Source organism: Hetaerina americana, unplaced genomic scaffold, assembly GCF_022747635.1.
Source record: "Hetaerina americana unplaced genomic scaffold, ioHetAmer1.1.p SCAF_2, whole genome shotgun sequence".
NCBI classification, from domain to species: domain Eukaryota; kingdom Metazoa; phylum Arthropoda; class Insecta; order Odonata; family Calopterygidae; genus Hetaerina; species Hetaerina americana.
This window is the reverse complement of record NW_027286763.1, coordinates 110,614,105-110,631,481: the sequence shown is the minus strand read 5'-3', so window position 1 is coordinate 110,631,481 and position 17,377 is coordinate 110,614,105. Positions and strand designations below refer to the sequence as shown.

Genomic DNA, 17,377 nt, shown 5'->3' with positions numbered 1-17,377 from the left:
CCATAGAAAGTCTTCGGTCAGTAATAGGTATTTGAAAATCTGGCTCCGTAGAAAACCCGCAAAGACTTCGCTGGAACCAGAAGGCCGGTTCGATTGGGAAGGGTATACCTGTAAAACAGATCTCAACTTGATGTGAAATCCCCGCATTGACGGAGTATGGTGGCCAGTTTCTTCCCTGATGGTACACCCCCAGCTGTCGATTTCCCAGGTATATCAGGGAACCCGATAACATCATACCGCTGGGTTGCAGGCCAGAGGCATCGCCCGGTATCGACCCCGGGCCCTCCGGTCAGTAGCACATTGCTCTACCCGTTGGACTTATTTAAGTCACCGGTGATAATAATATGATCGCATGATCCCAGAATATCCGTGGAATTGCGGTGGGGAGGTTTTTTTCCGGAACACCACTCAATCACCGCGAGTGGGTGTGACAGTTTCAAAATCCCTCGTTGAAAATACGGTTTGCACAATTCACAACGATGAGTCGAGGCTGATAAATTTTTTTGCGCCACGTATATCATGTAATTGAGATAGATTACTCTAATTGCTTTTGCCTTTCAAAAATTTGTCCGTAAACCTTAGAACGCATGCTACCTTGGTCAGCGGACGCCCAGGATCCCCGCATCCCCCCCCCCCACGTCTGGGCCGCGCGCGCGCCTAGCGAAAGCACCGAGAAACATCGCGGTAACTTCCTTGAGGAAAAAAAACCGTCGCGCAGGTATTGCGTGCGGCTCCCGGCACGAATAATGCCGGCGAGAGATGATGGTATCACGTGCGGCCTCCTGTCGGACGGACGGAAGAAAGGAAGCTTTCTTCCGCCTCCCAGCGAATCAATCACGACGGACATTTCTACAAAACCTCACCACCTGGGATTCGAAAGGGGTGGAATGGGAGGTAGCGAATTACCGAAGGCATTGACCCCCGCGCCTTTAGTCCTCACGGACACGGGGGATCGCTGGTGGAAAAGGAAAGTGACCGCACGGGATCGGGTCACGGAAGGTCACGAGAGGAAGTAGGGGGGACGAGACGGAGTAAACAAAACGGTTTGGCGAACACTCCTCTCTCTCTCTCTCTAAACTCGAATCAAAAGACATTAACTTACGATGTCATCACGACGAGGAGTCGGGAAGGAAGAGTGGATCTCGGAGCACGCTGCCCGGCGTCGGTAGTTGGTTGCTGAGTGAGGTGGAAAGACGAGATGCGGGGGGAACGCGAGACGATGTCGAGAGAAGCACAAAGCGACGGGAATCGAGAGAGAACGGACGACGGAGTCTTCGCCTGGACTCTCAGCTGGACACCAGTGTGTGGGACAGCTCGGTGTCTTGGCCGTGGATTCGCCACGTAAGATGGCAAGTGTCTTCACCGAAAGGAGAAACCGCGCCCGAGAAACAAATCGGTTCGCTTCTGCAGCGCGAGTGTGGCGACCGACCATCCGGCAGGGCGGGCGGCGTTTCCCCTTCTCCCCTCCCCTCCCTCCCTCCACACACTCCGTATGCCGTAACTCTTACCTCCTCTTGACTCACTCCCCACACCCTCCTCCTCTTCCTCCACAGACTTCGCCGCAACTCTCTCTCGATGCGACTCCTCCCCCCACTCTCAGCCATCCTCAACCCCCACCACCCCTCCACCCGGACCCCTCCGCTTCCTCGGGCCCGGAAATCTACGCATCCTCGCCCTCCTGAGACTACGAACACTGCCCTGGCAAACCGGAGCCCTCCTATACGTCCACCCCTTTCCCCCCTCAACCCACCCGCCTTTTTTCGCCTAATGTTTTTTGCTCCCCATGCCAAGGTCGTCCTCTGTCGCTTGTCGGGGCGTTCTTTTCAACATTCTGTGGTCGGGAAATGCATTGACCGCGTCGAGGGATTGACGTGGCAGCATTGTCTCCCATATACATGCATACGTGCACAGTTGGGCCGGGTCCTACCCGTTTAACCTAGTTTTGCGTGTTTTCCACGCGTTCACAAACCATAATACCCACGCAAATTATAGAAATGAACCCTCAGGTTGGTTTTGATGGTTGATGGGTTGAATCTTACATCGTACGGAGTGTGAAATTCATCAATTGACGGGTTGTGGGGACGGGGGTGTGGCATCGTGACGGCACGAGGCAATGTGTCACATTGGTCCATTTATTAACGACGAGTGATGGAAATTAATGTAGCATCCATTGGTGCTTTGTCCATTAACATACATGATGTACGAGGGTTGGCTGAAATGTAATGCACACATGCTTGTAGGCAACAAACAAAAGACTTTCAGAAGCACTTTTGGTGACATGTGGAAGTAACATTCCATCTCAACACTCATGCGCAGCTATGAGGTCGATACATTCATCCAGTGTATTTTGAGAAGCGAAAGTATAAAGACGAGTTCTAGTGTTTCGTCACGCGAGTTAAACGACGTAACTTAAAAAGTGACCCCTACTGATATTCATCGTCGTTTAAATGCTGGTTATGGTGATAATGCTGTTGATAGGTCTACTGTAAATCGATGGGTGGTAAAATTTCGTGGTTGCGAGCCTGGAAAAGCCATAATTGTTGATGAAACACGCAGCGGACTTCCGATCACTGCCACAGACGATAAACATCGCAAACTCGTCGAAGATTTGATTCAAAATGACCGGCGGATCACTCAAAAGCTTATCGCAAACCATATTAGTCGAGTTTATCGTGTTAAAGGCAGCCTGGCGCCAATAATTTTGAAAAATGGCAACGCTCGTCCACACACCTCGCGCGCAACTTGGGAGACTCTACGGAACCTGAAATTTGAACCGATTCCACATCCTCCATATTCCCCCGATTTTTTTCCTTAACTCAAGAGACAGCTTAAGGGTAATCATTACACCTCGGACAATGAGGTGAACGCAGCTGTTAAATCCTGGATTCGAGAAAAGTCGGAAGAGTTTTTCAGTGATGGAATGAAAAAAATTGTTGCACGTTGGGAGAAATGTGTTAGCCTTAACGGTGACTATGTGGAAAAATAAATATATGATTTTGAAACTTAACAACCTCTACAAGCATGTGTGCATTACTTGGCATCCTACCTTCGTAATTACACATATTTTATTGACTCTTGAAGTTCTAATTCATTTTTTAAACATGCTCTAAAACTTATTTTGAACAAATTTTGAGGCAAAACGTTTTGAAATCATGTGATTTGCCATTAATTTAAAACTATTTCAACTCTTATTTATTCGCGCACTAGATCTCAGTTTTCGTGAGAACGACGTGAATTTTTGCACCGCTAATCCATAATTCATCTGGTGACAGCCCTCCTCCACTCGATTTCTACGAAAATTAATCAGGGCAGACACTTTGCTTAGCCGTCGTCATCTGGGAAAGAGCACTCATGGCGATACAGCTGAGGGGAAGTCGGGGGCTGGCTTCCGAAGTTTCCCGATTTTATCGCCTTCGACCTTCCCGTCAGTGATCGATCCGAATTAACACCACGTCTCCAACATTCACGTGATTACTATATATAAATAATTATAGTAATACTATGACAAAAACAAAATTAAAACAATATTCTGATAAAACAGATCTGCATATTGAAACAATATACAGATCTGGGGTTTATTTTCCAAAGGAGTTTACAGAGAGTTGAAACTCACCGACGCAAAACTCTCGATCATTGTAAAGAAAAAAACGTTTTGCAAATTCCACCAATGCATTAATTATACCGCGCAGGAAAGACTTAGGTTTCAATAATTGACGCCATCTCCGGAAGGAGAATGTTTTCCTCAATAATGGATACTTTCCATAAGGCTACGTGTTTCATTTAACCTTCTGCCCTGGTAATGCGGGTTTTTGGTGCTTGCGTGTGTATTTGGCCAATGTGGCTCGTCTCCTCCTGGCTAAGCGTGCCATGAAATGCGCTGTTCCAATCCTTAATGGCGTAGCAAGGTTGCTTTCCCTACCACCCTTTCCTCTTGTCGTTGTCCATTTTCTCCTTTGGTGGATGACATAGCTCCCTAACGCCATCTCCTGGCCAGAGTCGGGGCACTTGGTTGCACAAACTCCCCGCAGATTTCAGAGTATATTTCGACAGCTCAAGTGGTTAAGAGCATCAACCCGGCAAGTGGAAAGATCCGGAGTTCAATTCCCGGTCTAGGAAATATTTTTACGCTCGTGATCTGTTCGATTCCGTCTTCCCCACCTCTACTGTGTTTCTCCTTTATGTGTGTTGCTATCCCTTTTCCTAATATCTATTTCCACGTGAATGAATATTTGTTTGCCATAAGGCGGGTTTTTCATATTTTATATATATTATTATTATTATTAGGTAATCTACCGGTTATGGTAGGTTTTTGGATGGACATAATTACTGATTAAATAATTTGTGACCCCTAGCAAAACACAACATCCTACTTTACTTCAGGTCCCTCTTCATCTCTGAGTACTTTCTACCTCCCTTCATCCCGTCCAACATCCGCATCCTGTTCCTTCCCTTTCCTCGTTTGCCTAACATTCTCCCCTCAATTACAGTCATCAACATCCCGCTTCCGTTCGGTACCCCCATCAGCCACTTTTCCTGCCTCCATAGGATTGCTCCCAGCAAACCCCTCTCTTCGCCCACCATACCGAGGACTTCCTCGTTTGTTTTCTTCTCTGTCCATTTTACCTTCTCCATTCTTCTCCACACCCACATCTCAAAAGCCTCCAGTCTACGTGTATCCTCCTGCTTCAATGACCACGTTTCCGCGCTGTACATAGCTACGCTCCATATCAAAGTTTTTACGAGTCTTTTCTTAACATCCTTACTCAACGTCCCCGTCATCAACTCCCTCCTCCTTGTGAAAGCCTCTTTGCCTAGCGCAATTCTTCTCCTTACGTCCCTACTACTTTGACCGTGTTGGTCCAAAACACTACCGAGATACGTAAACTGTTCTACCTGCTCTAGTTTTTGCCCTCCTATTTTAATGTTTATCTTGGCCTTTTTCTTTCTAGAAAATCGCATAACCTTTGTTTTATTAATATTGATTCTCATGCCATGCCTGTCGCACTGATTTGATATATATATATAGTTATAAAATATACATATAAAATAAAAATACATATATATATATATATATATATATATATATATATATATATATATATATATATATATATAGCTTACTTGAAGAAGGCCTCGGAGAAGGCCGAAAGCTCAAACAATCTACAACGTGAGCGCCCTTTTAAGTGTTATCTATTTTATTTGTGTTCTATTGTGCCAAATGTTATATTGCTCTTGTGATTGCTTCAACATCATCGATATATATATATATATATATATATATATATATATATATTTATATATGCACACACATACGCCATCATAATACATTTTTGGCCTTCAGAGTTGATTAAAATTTCGATTTTCACGTCCATTCGTCTTCTGATCGCTACCAATTGAAGCGTGCACGAAATGAAATACCGCATGTTCAACACCGAAGAAGCCGCTCAAGTTCGAGTAGGACATAACCCGGTTAGGAGGGCAATTAGAGACGATACTCTGAATTCAAGAGTAGGTCATTTTAAGGCAAAATGCACGCCCCAGATCCAAGCATATACAACTGCAAGGAACTCTGTTGCAGAACTCTTGAAAGCGATTTGAGCAAAAAGGTAAGTGATAAGGAACCACAAAACAATATTGCGAATCATTGATAGCAACATCGTACGATAAAGAGGTTGCTGGGGCCAACCGATTAATTTCAGAGGGCTGGGTGCTAAACGTTCCGTTATCAATCGCAATTCACGCAATGTCAATAGCATACCTTTTGCAGTCAGTTGCCAAGGGTGCAGAACTTTTAAAAAAATTCAATGGTGATTTTTAAAAGCTTTTTTCCCCTAAGCTAGACAGTGTTATTAGTAATTGCCACATCAAATCCAAAATCAATCACCAATTAATCGTTTAATCTATTTAAATTTAGAAATTATAGTTTGCGAGAGGGGTTAAGAAGTTGCCAATGGTAAAATAATTTCTAAGGTAATTAATAAAATTTCTATCATGGTATTTGTAAGACACAAATTAGGGAATGCCACGGATTCCCTCTCTCTCACACGGAGGAGGGAACATAAATGAGAGCACAATTCTACTTTACTACGGCCCGCTTTCGCTTACCTGAACTGAAAATGCTGGAATAGAATCGGATGCATCTTTCAAGGGAAATAATACAAAAATTTTAGATATAATTGAAGGAAGATACACCTCTCAATCCTTTAAAAATTCATCCAAATCGAACCAAAAAAATTATCGACAAGCAAAGAAATATTGGCCATCAATCCCGCCAGTATATTCTCCCGAAGGCTGGCCGATCGAAATGACGGGGAATGACACCGCAGAAGGCAGGTCGTGACTCGGCCGTGCACTCTCCACCGCGGAACACCATTTCCGTGGCCAACCCTCCCCCCACACCCCCCACACTTGCAATTCACGTCAGGAGGGTGGTCCTCCCCCTTCCCCTCCTCCCCCTCTTCTCTCGCCTCCGACCCGCGTGGGAAAGACACCAGCCGGCACAGTCGTCCGGCGAAAGCAATGGCTGTCAAAACTGTCGACATCGCTTCTATAAATAACAAGTTATTAACTTCCCCCGTTCCCACCCCCTCATCGTCCATTACGAAGGAGGGCCCTTGGGGCACGTGCCGTCCTGGAAACGCAATTCGCCCACCAGCTATTCCCACCTTCACGATGAGCTCGCTCCAAGCAACTTCGGTTTTGTCGCGATTTTTTTTAAAGAGAACGTAGACAGAAGAGTCCATACTAATATCGCTATGCACGTTCATGAGTCTTTCTTCTCTTTTCTAAAAATAATAGTAGGCAGCGGCGCGAAAAAAAAACACCCGCCCCCGGAGGATATTAGAATAAGATAAATAAGCCCCTCATTTGTTATACGTAATACAAAATTGTTGTAAATTAAATTGACTGTATAAATATGTTTTATAAACTATTTCATACGCTTTTTTGGTATGTTAAAATCAATTTTTAAGACTCTTTTTAAAGTGACGTTAATACAAATATTATTGAAATGACTGCAAAATTTTAGTAAAATTTTGCAAAGTCTTATAGCATTCGAGCGGACGAATGGAATGGGTCCCTAACAATTCCGCCCCGGTGTCACAATTCAACTTGAATGTTCTGTACCTTTCAAAAAGCCTCGTTTACTTACATATTTACTGCCTTCCCTCTGATCGGGGTCGGAACGACCTTCTAACCACACTACCCGCCCTGCGGGAAAATTTACTGTACAAGGTATGGACAATACAAGACGAAACTGATCTTTCTCCGCGCGAACTGCTGGACGGATCACAATCGGTGAGGTGCCATCTTCTAGCGGCGTCCGTGTGAAGTAAAACACCGCCTTGATGGTTGCCATATCTCGACTTGTCTCCGCACAACAGCGGTTCTTGCCTGCGCTTGCGCGCCCAAGCTGTACGCATTCTTGCGTCGGTGAGAGTGAAGCTGTTAGAGGAGAAGCAGTGTGCGTGCATTGAATTTTGTTGTATTCGACGGTACAAACGACGCGCCGACATACGTATAAGATCCGCCGCCATATTATCCGCGTTGGCAAATAATACGCATCCTCATTTCACAAGGGTACATACAATAAAAAAGTCCTTTCACAGTCCGCGAGAAAGAACTGATTATTTAATAGGGTAATTTTTTAAAACAAATAATTCGACACAGCAATAAGAGGACACGTTGTTTTGATATGATGTCATAAATTTCGATCGGGTTCGTTCGATATCTCGGTCACACCGACATCGCAGAAGCGATTGTGACGACACCTAATAGCACTGAGATTAATATTAACAACCCCAACTACAGCATTCTTCAAATTACTGATAAATATTACACAAAGCAAATATAATGGAGTCAAATTAGCCAGCACTACCCATCTAGGGTCAAAACAGCTTTCAGTACTGAATGTTAACCCATACCTTCAGATATTAGACGCGAGTGAATTTTTTTGCCATAATTTTGAAAAAAATGATGTATCTTATACGCCGAGGAATGTGGTGGCTTTATTCACATTACAGGCAGCACGACGGATTAAGGGCATGCTTTGGATGGCTTTCGTTAAACTAATCTACAGTGTACAGAAAAGATAATAAAAATTTTCCACTAGATATTATATACGTGTAGGTCGCGGTAGCCCAGGGGGTAGAGCGTTAGACTGCTGACCGGAGGGCCCAGGGTTCGATTCCCGGAAAAGTCTCTGGGCACCTGCAGCTCCACACAAGCTGTGTGATTTCTCGGGTACCAGATCTTCATGGGAAACCATAACCGGCACGGGGAAAGGAACTGGCCCCCCTACCCTGCTAATGTGTGGATTTCACATGCCGTAAAAGGGCTTAGTACTGGGTGAGCTCTACCATCACCTACCAAACTGATCTTCGGGTTGATTACTGTAAATATGGTTTTCTTTATTAATTTAAGGAAAAATTAGTGAAATAATTTATCCAGTGGAAATTCGTTTATATCTTTTCTTTAGAATGTACGAATTCCACCACATAACGCCTGAAACTACTCAATTTGTAATCTGCATTGCCGCCCCGGTTTTCTGTGGCTACTACACACCATCTACGCATATTGATTTCTCCGTTAAATCCGTAGCTATCTATAAATCTATAAACCATTTCCGATCTTCGCAAGTACTCTCTATCCACAAGAATGACATGCCCAAAATGACCTCCCCTTTCCTCCCGTCTCCTTTTCCCTTGAACGCCTTCTACCCCATCTTAACCCTCTTCCGAATATCCTCCACCCCACCCACTCCTCACACTTGTTCTTTAAGTTTTGCCGCTCTCAGGCAGGAATAAAAGATTGACGCCACTCTCGGGTCGGAGAAGAAAAGCGCGAAGCGACACGGCCACGCTCCTCACGTTCCCCAATAGTCTCTTGATGGCTATGTAGGACGTGGTTATCGATCAAACGAATGCCTCTCCTCAATGAGGCCGAAATGAAAAATGTAAAAAATAATGGGGTCGTACAGGGAAAGGATTACAATGGCGCAAGGCGAAGAGTCAGCGGAAGCGCCAAGCGGGGACAACACCCACGACGGGGGCGAAGAAGTGGCTTCCGTCGAGGGGGCCGTCGAAACAGAAGCGGGGGGAGGGGGTTGGGCGTTCATCCATCAATCGAGGGAGCAGAGCCGCAAAATCAACGCGCGCCGCGCAAAAAAATGAAATTCCACTTTTTTTTCGATCGAATTCACTGAGGAAGAGGAAGGTTTGGGATGAGACATCGCTAAATAATATATTATTGTGGTTATATGTGTGGATCGAATAAGATATATATATATATATATATCTTATTCGATCAGGGGCGAATGATTTATTGGCGATTGTCTTATTCCGGAGATCGATTTTTCAGTTAACCACACACACACACACAGACAAGATAGGGTTTCATTACGAAATAAAAATTTCGTTTTATTCTTTCCGGACTTCTCATTTCCTGGCCCTCGATGCTCGTTCAATTCATACATTCCGCTTCAGAAATTCGGTTTCTCAAGCGGAAGAAATTATTTCTTTAACTGCGATCACGTTTTCCATCACCAAGAATATTTAACACATTAAGTCACGAGAAACGACCGGCATCTGCACGTCAAATTTGCAATCCCGAAAAAAATCACGATGCAACCGTGTGTGACCTATCCCGTGATAACCTGCGGAAGGAGAATAACCACGATGACAGTGACTCGCGCGAGAAGGACGTATAATGGCTACATCAGTGATCCCGCTTCCAGACCAAATGAAGAGTGGGATCGACCCCGAGTGATAAGAAGCCCGTGAAAGTCCTTCGTCAAACATCATTCTGCGGACAAACAGTGAGCTGCATTTGGCGGACATTCTTCCATTGTACTCTTATCTTCGGAATTTCATCGTTGAGTCACCCAAGTCATGTGCTTCAACATCCTTCGAGAGGAGATTGAATTCGTGAAGGAACAATGAATGGGGGAGGTATGTCTGAAGTGACAAAGAATGATATGTTTGAAAACAGAGTAGGACTGGAGCGGGAAGGGAAATCCAAATGAATTGGCTAAAGACGGCGCAATATACGCCCTTTACTTTTATGTACCATCCCTTTAATTAATCATAACTCATTCAGCTCTGTATAAAATAACCTTTATCACATGTTCAAAATTAGATGCAAATAACTACTAACACAAGTTTGCAGTGAGAAAAGTTTCGACACATCAAAATATTGCAAAAATACGAAAACTACTAAAATTTACAAAAATGAGTTGATTTCCAAAATTTGAGATTTTCCAAAAACAGGAACACGTGTGTATAGAATCCCATCTTTATGTAGACATGGAAGTAACACATGGCACGAATACCACAAATTATCTCAATTTTAAATTATACCATCATAGTTTCCACTTTATTATTATTATAATTATACCACCATACCATTATAGTTTCCATCGTTTTCACAATTTGTCGGCCCAAGTGGTGACGGGGTTACGTACTCGCCAGCCGACTCAAGAGGTCGCGGATTCGACTCCCGCCTACGTGGATTTTTTCCCATCCAAGGCTTGGGCTTGTGTTTTTTTTCCATTGTTATATCATTGCTAAAAGTTCAATGCAGGGGCCTGAGTGCTGTTCCGGATTAATGAGAATTAAAATAAAATTAGACTGACTACAACTGTTTCTTTAAAGCAGTTTAGACTGGACCGATCAAAATATAACAATTTTGCAGCCGCATAAAAAATTAAATTTTTAAAGAAAAGCTATGAAAACTCTGTTACGAATTGTCAATCAGTAATAAAGTGTATGTAGTTTATTCGCATTTCCCATTGTATACTTCAATGCTATGAGCATTTATGCAATTCAATGCAATTTTTGCTATGAGTTCAAGTAGTCGAAATTATTCTCTCGTTTACTGGTATGCAACAATTCCCCCTACACTTCCAGCATATGAGTTCGACCCCATGTTGATTTGATGCAATGTTAACAGCGATCAATCACGCGCGTGAGCCTAGGCCCATACTCCGAGTTGGGACTCGCTCCGATCCAACCAGCGGCATTGCAGTACTTATATCTCGTCAATAGCATCGCGCGATTATTTTGTATCCATTTGGATCACGTAGTAATTTACCAATTTCATTTCCGTGAAATGGATTTCGAATGGAGGCCCACACTGTCTCCGAGTCATCGACACATGGATTATATAACTTGGCCTCCATCGTTAAATACAGTGTTCAGCTTATTCGTACGTTACCTCACCATTTACGAAGCGATCAGGGGCAATTTTAAGCAAACATTAGCAGGGAAGACGGTGGCAACGACATGTTTTCCCGGCCAAACATCTCCACAACCTGTCCAAACCATGCACTTGAATGACCAAAGCGGCCATAATATCTTTTTTATAAACAAAGATATTGGCCACGTGGGACAAGGTATACGAGACACACACACACACTCACAAACATTATTTAAGATTCTCCATTATTACGATGCCCCGCCTCTTCAGATGGTGAATGAGCGTTCGGAAGACGCGATGCACGAATGTAACCCTCACGCGTCTCCAGTCGAAGCGATCGGAACTCATGTTCCACGCGCACGCCGCGATTCCGGAACGGGATTTCTTTATCCGAGACGCGCTGTTTTTTTATTGCGACGGAGATGCTGTAAAAAATCACATTTCCGGCATCGCATCCGAGGAGGCCTCCTCCACCCATGCGTCGTATGAGATCATCACCGCAGCAAGTGTGTCTACGTAGCGGCCGTCGTCGGAGAAGGATTATAGGAGGTGGGAAGGGTGTGAGGTCATAGTTGGTGGGCGTGGGGGGGAGAAAAGGAGAAGAAGCGAGATATCTGGCCAGTGGGGATGGGGGCCGACACCGCGGGATGGTGCAAGGGGGTGGTGAGAGGAGGGGACTACGGGGGAGGGGGAGAACCTTCGGCGGAAACGGGTGGGAAGGCCATAATGTAATTACCGCCCTGCCTATTCTCTCTCCGCGAGGTGCACGAGTATACGACACGGTCCCCGAGTCACGAAACATTTCGCCGGCGGATACTGCTGGGTGAATGCTCCGCACTCGAAAATGCGATGTTTTTCGACCATCGTAGCGAGACCCTACACATATCCTTCATATCTTTAAGACTAGATTTCGTCGTGACCACGACAAAGGTGTTCTCTCTCTCTCTCTGATATTACGGCTTCTGTCAAGGCTAGTGCATATTTCTAGTCGTGAGAAACATTAATTAAATGGTGTTGATCATGGCCACTTGTAAAAATATTTTTGAAATGGTGATGGTGAACACGATATTAGTCACAGCTATAACCCAGCTATTCCCCTCGGAGTCTAAAACCAGAGGTGATAAAGTTTATGGGATTTAATTGGGCATGTTTATGTCGTTCCCTCGCTTATATCTCGCTCATGTGTCCATATTACGACTGTGGTGGCTCACCTAGTGGTGGAGAGGCAAGTTTGCCAGGTTAGATAATACCCACACTAGGCTCATCTCAAAAAGAGATTGATTTTAAAGTAATGCATGATTGTTTTGCATACAGTGTTCGTCCGGAAAATAAGTGTACTGAGCTCAGGAAAAAAAATTTATTACACTTTTACATATCTTAAGCTAATATTCCTCAAAATAGGACCCTTGTGAGTCGATACACTTGTTCCAGCGGCGTTCCCATTCCTGGAACGCTCCCGCGAAGGCATCATCGGGAACCTCTCGAAGACTCGTCGTCGACCTCTTCTCTGCCCTCCACGAACATCTTGTGCCACCGAAAGATCATGTTTCTGGACATGGCTGACTCCCCGTAAGCCTGGTTAATCATGCCGACAGTTTTGGTAGACGATTTCCCAAGCTTTACCGCAAATTTGATGGAATAACGCTGCTTCGGCATCGCGTTCCGTGACGTGGGTCGAGCGTGGAGGTTCGCGTTAACAGAGCTCCTCACTACACCACAGCTCAGAGCCGACTGCCTTTTTCAGCGTCGCTTGACAACATACCCCCCTCCAATCGCAGCCCGTCAGAGCGGTGCTGGGCGCGCCTGGAGCGGCGCGCCCAGCCCAGGAGTCAGTACACTTATTTTCCGGACGAACCCTGTATACTCTTAGAAAATACTCCCATTGCCTCTTAAAGCTTCTCATGGGTTGGATAACGGACATTTTTTTACCATGCCGATCACCCTCTGTTTTCGGAAAATATCTCTTAATTTTATTGTATGAAGACCGACTACTTACGTACCCTACACAATGGCATCGATGCTGATAAAAAATTCTGTCCAACATGTTCCAAAGATACGCTAATGCGTCGTTTAAATCCGAATGGGTTTCCCAAATACAATACCATGGAACGAGATGACCACGACCGGATCTTGATCCTCTCCAACGCACGAGAACTTCGAGAGAAAAGAAAAATGGCATCGAACCCTTCAGCACGTCTATAATAAAACGAATCTGCAGCTATTAATACGAAATTCATCTTAGAAAACATAATCGTCAAATTTCCAAAAACGCGTGAGATAGTTTAGCGTCCAGAGGGTTTAGAGAGTGACCGCATGAGTAGGGTCCTGGTGCAAGTCCGAGCGACTTTGGACACCCCAGGCAGCCATCAACCAAGCAGTCATGTCACGAATCGTGATGAGAAACCGCGGGTGAAATGAATGTTTTCGCAAGAAACGGTGGACTTCATTGCTAAATATCGTAGATTCATACTCGCGAGAAAACAACATTAAATTTGATGCTCAATCTTTGTTTGTCGTGGTTGGAAGAAAAATATCTATTTGAAATACAACACTCGTAATATATCCATTGAAAAAGCAAGACGTATAACTAAAATAAGTAAAAATGGCGCCGATCAAAATCATAAAGTTACGCCAATTATATAAAATAACTAGCGGGATATTTCACCTCACCTTCTGAATTTCTCACTTCGGCATTCTTCACATTTCAGGTCATCTGTGCAATGCGGCAAAAAAGGCTCGATGCTTTTCGTATTTTCTCAAACCGGAAAAGCCCTCTGTCCGACTTAATTCTCTTCTTTTGGATTGCTGCAGCATCGGCTAAGGATATCGAATCAGTTCACGCACACAAATCACGGATTATGAATTAGGCTCTGACAAATTTCCTGCGTAATTCCATGACTTTCAAGTTAAATTCTCTAGGTTTCATACAGTACGGCTAGTTGTTTAGCTAATCCACGGGATTTCAACATAAGAGGCAGCAAATGACCAAGTATGTAATCTAGTATCTAGTATCTTGTAGTAATCCCTAAAATAGCATCATGTGTTTGCCCCATTTCCGAACTGACCACGCCTACAAAATTTGTCCATCTTACAATATCGTGCTGATTTTTCCTTTAGAACAGTCTTCAATGCCTAAGAGAATATGAAATTTACCAAGGGAAGTCTTTCAAGGAGGAGACTTGGTATTGATTTGGCAGCACAACTTACGCGCGTCACTTTCCCATTCGATTTCGGCGCAGTTCGTCAGCTCAACTGGCGGCCACCTTTTGGTGGTTCGGGTCAGCAATCCAATAATATTCCAGAATGATGCGCGCATTTTTTTTCCAGAAAGGAACACACCAGGCCTTCCCAGACCTTAAATCAGATTAGCCTTAAATTGAAAATCAAGATTTGAAAGACATCAGAGCGAACGGAAGTATAGAGGGGAAAACTGGCCTACTTGGTGTTTTGAGTTCTCGGTAACTGACCGGAGGGCCCATGTTCAAATCTGGTGAGGTGGTTAACGTACTGGCTTCCCACCCTGAGGACCTGGGTTCGAATCCGGGAGGTGAAAGATTCAGTGGTAGTCTGATCCCTACTCGAGGTGCTTTGTTGAGAGCACTTCGAGTGAGTACGCCGTCCGTCGGATGGGAAGTTAAATTGTTTGACCCTTTGGCGCCTTTCGTCAAGAGTAGACTAATGTGGACGCCGGGTTTCCCTCCACCCATCATCCCTTCCCATTCATTCCTGATGGCAAAAATGACCTCTGCTGTCGGTCGCCTTCCCTAATAACTACAACTACTAATCTGGGCATTTTCAGTTGCACCCCGTGTGATTATTGGGGCATAACATTTTCCTCGGGAACTACGGAAGTAAAGGAAAGCAACTGGCCCATCTACCGTGACCTTTGAATGCTAAAAACGGTCAATAGATGGTGTATGTATTTCTTTATTTATTTAACGACTTTTACTGGGGCAAGATTGAGACATCATAATCATTTCTTTCACCTTCCTCACTAGTTCGGGAAGCATCACGAGTAATATCGGTTAAACGAGACAAACAGAGCGGAGAAATCAGCCAAAATGTCAGGGGCAAATACAAGTAATATGAGGGCGGATCTAAACGTCTGTTTTAAGGGCAATAGCGATTTCAAAATTACCAAAGCGGAAATATAACAAAACGTGATTTCCATGTCTGAAATGATTTGTGCCAGTCGTTTGAATTCCGATTTAAGTCTTATAAATTTCTAGTTTTGATACACTCCACGACGGTTTCGGGATTTCCAGATCTGGAACCATGGCGGAATCGCGACATAGCAGACAGACACTCATTAGCGCGTTCCGTCCGATCGAATATGGCACTTCCAAATCGATGCCAATCCAAAAGGAATCCATACATCAGGAACCGTTATGGTACCCTCCGTCCGTGATCATTCTCCGCGACGGACATCACGAACCGGAACGGACGGGGGCCGCGCGGAAGGGGGCCGCGAGAAGTCGAGCCACCGGGAGTTAATTGGCCCAGGGAGACGACGGATCGCGGGTTGATTCCGCTCCGACCAATGGCCGAATCTCGGGAGTGGACGCCCGTCTGGAAAGACAGCGAGCATTTCCTCCACTTCTCACTCACTCTCACGTTATCGTGTTGACCGGAGGAATCAATTGAATGCTCCAAGTCATCCGGTGAATAATAAAGAGCCCTGAGAAAGGTCTCGATTTCCCCTCACGCTCCCCTTGAGAATGAATTTCCCGTCCTAAACTCAAAAATCGACATTTATCAAACAATCAGCGGCATTCACAGCGGTAATTTGCGGTTGGGAGGTACACCTTGCAACCCCTGCCCATCTCCCAAGTAAAGGTGCACGCTTGCAACCTAAGTGCGTAACATCTTCCCTCCTGAAGGCGAGCGAATAGCTTGTAATAATGGTTGAATAAATTTTTTCTGGGTGAATTACAGTCTCGGTACGCGGGCTAATGTCGCTTGCACCACTCCTGAACGGAACGAAGTCAATCCTCGAGATGCCTTGCATCAAGGTGACCTCGACCAATCTTCATAACGGGTTATCAATCTGAGGATTGGTTTGTAGTAGCTCTCCAAACAGTCACGTTCCCTGCCCTATCTCTTCATTCATTCCCTCATGGCTCCTTTAGCACCGACATTTTCCACAGTCAATTCATCGTAGTTCCTTCTTCGCCTTCCTCATCACGTAATTCTTCCCCTTTCATTTTCCTACAGACACTGTCTTCATTTACGCCCCCGGATGTGTTCACTTGGTTTCCTCGTCTCCTTCTAAGTGCCCTACATAAGCTTCTCACTTAACCAAGTCTTCGAAATACTCTCAAGTTTGCCAGTCTTGTCCAGCCATTATATTTTCCTCGGCAAAAATATAAAATTAAGAATCGATTTTTCAGAAAACAGTTATGAAATTAACAAAAAGTTTAAGAAAGTGCAGTTATTCGCCTACAAGACTTAAAATCGGAATTCAATGTTTGATTTAACTGAAACGATAAAGATATTTTGGGCGAGAATTCATGAGGTGTCTCCTAAATGTTTCTTTTTAATTGCTTCGTAAGATGAACATTAGACTGTGTTATAAATGCTTCCTATGGTTAGCATCTACCTTTCAAACAATACCAACCATAATAATTTAAATAAAACTGTTTCTAGCGTGACTTGGCGGAAAATCTTCATATTGAAATTGAAAAATAACTAACTTGAAAAAGCCAAGTTAGTTATTTTACAATTTCAATGATAATTTGAAGGAACTCTTGATGAGGCATTAGAACAAACCATTTTATTTGACCACTGATGTAGTCACGACACCATAGAAAATTATATTTTATGCATTGAACTTCATGAACGGTTTCCTTACGACTGCATTGTTCGCTGTTAGTACATGTTTCTCCCCCTAGAGCGCTTTCCACGCTTGGACCCTCACCACTCTTCTTTCTTCCATCGCCGATGATGACCCTCTTTGCCTAATTAGTAGGTTTCTTCGAACCAGTTCAACCGTATCTTCTCCGAGTTATGCTTCGATTTTAATGCAGTTCATTTTCTATTTCCACCATATACGACCACTCGGACATTCGAATAAAAATTAAATCTATTTTCAGTCGGAGAAAAACTCGCACTTTCAGCAAACCGTCGAGAAAACTACGCCTTTTCAATCAATCTAATGCAGACGTATCAGCCGCACGTGAATCGA

At 44.3% G+C, this 17,377-nt stretch overlaps 1 protein-coding gene across 1 annotated transcript in view; it reads right to left on the bottom strand.

The window, feature by feature from the left end:
- LOC139688397 (echinoderm microtubule-associated protein-like 2) overlaps positions 1-17,377 on the bottom strand; it is a 60,948-nt gene that overhangs the window by 34,204 nt on the left and 9,367 nt on the right. The window lies entirely within an intron of this gene.